General features: G+C 41.4%; 1 protein-coding gene across 1 annotated transcript in view; it reads right to left on the bottom strand.

The window, feature by feature from the left end:
* Positions 1-3700, bottom strand: part of LOC138968295 (fibrinogen gamma-B chain-like) — a 485749-nt gene that overhangs the window by 238143 nt on the left and 243906 nt on the right. The window lies entirely within an intron of this gene.

The raw sequence follows: 3700 nt of genomic DNA, 5'->3' as shown, positions 1-3700 counted from the left end.
TTTATGTTTGTGTGTGTGCTCGTGTCAGTGTGTTTGTAATTTGTTTGGTATTCTTTTTCGTTTTATATTGACTCTGAGTGATCGACAAGAAGAAGAAAGAAGACTCTGATGACCAATCACAGACGTCTCTTTCGTGACCCTCTTTTCCTGAGGAAAATCTCCGACGTTATACGTCGGAAGCAAAACAAGTTCGAGAGATCATCATATTGAAAATAATGACGTCACAGAGAACAATTATGTCACTTCCTCTGCATGTCTCCCAGGAACTGACAAACATTGTTATTGCATCAATGTCATTTCAGGAGTAGACAATTGCTCAAAATGGTCAGGGCGGGGATGTAGCTCAGTCGGTAGCGCACTGGATTTGTATCCAGTTGGCCGCTGTCAGCGTGAGTTCGTCCCCACGTTCGGCGAGAGATTTATTTCTCAGAGTCAACTTTGTGTGCAGACTCTCCTCGGTGTCCGAACACCCCTGTGTGTACACGCAAGCACAAGACCAAGTGCGCACGAAAAAGATCCTGTAATCCATGTCAGAGTTCGGTGGGTTATAGAAACACGAAAATACCCAAAGCATGCTTCCTCCGAAAGCGGCGTATGGCTGCCTAAATGGCAGGGTAAAAACGGTCATACACGTAAAAGCCGTGGGAGTTTCAGCCCATGAACGAACAAACAAACAAACTCAAAATGGTCGCCACCAAGCTGTACATGTACCGGTATCGTATATCATTAAAGAAGAGGAAGAGAAGATTTTCAGATACCCCTCAAAACCTGAAAATATTGCTGGCATTCTCGACATAACACAAAACAGAGCGTGGGCCCTCTCCTGTTCCATCACTGTCCGGTGCAGCAAACAAGAACAGTTTACGAAAGGATTAAAAAGTGCGATACAATTTGTCATTCGAGTTCTGGTCCTGGAATCTGAAATTATTGTCATTATCGTTCTACTTGATCCCTTTTCTTGGCACGTTGTGTAGATAAGTACACGCCTTGCCTTTTCCTTGTCTTGGTGTTTTGGTACCGACGTTTTACGTGGAATTAAGTCAGTCCAGTTACAATCCTGTAAAGTGGTTCATATCTGCCTAGTATGGGATACCTTCATTTCATCATATTTTTTCTGATATACTTTCATTTCGTATTTCTCTTTTTTACATTTAGTCAAGTTTTGACTAAATGTTTTAACATAGAGGGGGGAATCGAGACGAGGGTCGTGGTGTATGTGTGTGTGTGTGTGTGTGTGTGTGTGTGTGTGTGTGTGTGTGTGTGTGTGTGTGTGTGTGTGTGTGTGTGTGTGTGTGGAGCGATTCAGAGTAAACTACTGGACCGGACTTCATGAAATTTTTCATGTGTGTGTGTGTGTGTGTGTGTGTATGTGTGTGTGTGTGTGTGTGTGTGTGTGTGTGTGTGTGTGTGTGTGTGTGTGTGTGTGTGTGTGTGTGTGTGTGTGTGTGTGTGTGTGTGTGTGTGTGTGGAGCGATTCAGAGTAAACTACTGGACCGATCTTTATGAAATTTTTCATGGTAGCTCCTGGGTATGATATCCCCAGTTTTTTTTCTTCAGTTTTTTTTATGAATGGCTTTGATGACGTCATATCCGGAATTTTGTAAAAGTTGAGGCGGCACTGTCACACCCTCATTTTTCAATCAAATTGATTGAAATTTTGGCCAAGCAATCTTCGACAAAGGCCGGACTTCGGTATTGCATTTCAGCTTGGAGGCTTAAAAATTAATTGATGACGTTAGTCATTAAAAACCAAAAAAATGTAATTAAAATTTTTTTTCATAAAACGATCCAAACTTACGTTTATCGTCCCCGCCATTCGGGCAGCATACGCCGATTTCGGGGGATTTTGATTGGTGATTACGCTTTCTGTCGAGTTGTAGGCATCAGCTGTGACGTGTAACGTTGTGTCCCGTCACGTGTAACGACGTGTCCCGTGACGTGTAACGATGGTGAGCTTGAATGGACTGACTAGTCATTACTAACGTGGAGGCTGTTCAGTGATTCCATCGCTACCGGTGATCACTATCTTCTGCTCCTCCCTTTGAAATTGTCGGCGGGGGAATTGCTCTGGCAGAAGCACTGAATGTGGCATTCTGGCGTAATTGCGCCGGACGGTATGCATTGAGTTTGTCCTCGTTAATTACGACGACCCAGATAGGTTTGATTTATGCAAATGCACTTGAAATCACTAATTGCGCCTTCGGCTGAGTCTGTGTTTACTTGCCCGTTGTTGCACGGAATGATGGATATTTCTGGGTCAAAATTAGTTCAAAGTAATTCAGTGTGACATTTGCACGTTCAAACTCGGTTTTCAATAATGACTTAGTTGCTTGCTGGGTATGATACATTTAAAAAGTTTCATTTTTTTCTGATTTTGAAAAACAAAATTGAATTCGATTTACAAAATGGGAAAAGAAAAAGGAAAACGGGTTAGAGGGAGAGCGAAAACAGCTCTACAACGGTTTCGACAAAATATGACAAATAGTAACTAGTGTTGACAGTTATAAATAACGTTACTCTATCGCAGAAACAGAAAATGGTTGGTTTGGCCTGGCCTGGTATGGTCCAGTCTGGTCTGGTTTGCATAATTTAGATTTAGTTTGGATTTGGTTTGGTTGGAATTTTTTTCTTTTGTTTTGTGTAATATTTCATCAGATTCAGGTTGATACAATCAATTAAAACGTACTAATAGCCTACATACTTTCGCAAACCCAGAGGTTTCGGTAGAGTGTTTGTATCTAACATTCTGTTAAAATTCACCACCTGAAAGAAAAACGCTGGAATGACGAAGCAAATTGTCCTACAATGTAGATAAGGGAAGTTTTGTGCATAGTATCTTTTTTTTATCAGTTCGCCTTCCATTTTGCCATAGCAACAATGGGGTGCAGTTTTTTCACGAGTCACTTTTTTTTCTATCACGAGTGAGGGTTGCATCAGCTGCTTTATTGAAATAACATTATTTTGAATTATGTATTTATGTATTTATTTAGTTATCTATCTATTTATTTATTTATTCATTCATTCGCTCGGCTTCCTGACGAGTGGTCGAAAACTGATTCTATCAAGATAAGTTTTGTGTGAATATTTGTTTGTCTGTTCACGCCGTCGGGTCGAAATATCTGTGAACGTATTGTTTTGTCAATAACAAACGTTCCAACAATCTACCTTTCTTGTTTTTTTATTCTGAATTTTAGAACGTTTGCAGTCTCTCTGTTTTTGGACTTTTTTAATTTTTTTATTTATCTATTTATTTTTCATTTATCGTTCTATTCCCCTTGTTGCTGTTGTTTTTGCCTTTGGGGTTTTGGGTGGATGGAGTGCTTCGCGAGTCTCGCCTTATGACTCGTGATCGTGACTAGCAGAAAAACAAGTCACACGACTATGACACACTTCTGACAGGTCCTGCTTGTTGTTGTGCAACGTCGTGACGATGACACACTTGTGACAGGTCCTGCTTGTTGTTGTGCAACGTCGTGTCTGTCCCTGCGTATGAGGAAAACAAATGGACGAACAATAAATACGCCACAGTCGCACGCACGCAAGAACGCACGCACGTATACACGTACGTATGTACGCATGCACGGACTCACAGGTACACAATCACACATATGCACACAATACACACACATACACACAAATACACGCACGCACGCACTCATGCACGCCCACACACACACACACACACACGCACACACACCCA

This window comes from Littorina saxatilis, linkage group LG6, assembly GCF_037325665.1.
Source record: "Littorina saxatilis isolate snail1 linkage group LG6, US_GU_Lsax_2.0, whole genome shotgun sequence".
In the NCBI taxonomy this organism is placed as follows: domain Eukaryota; kingdom Metazoa; phylum Mollusca; class Gastropoda; order Littorinimorpha; family Littorinidae; genus Littorina; species Littorina saxatilis.
Note: the sequence above shows the minus strand (reverse complement) of the source record. Positions and strands in the feature narration are given on the sequence as shown.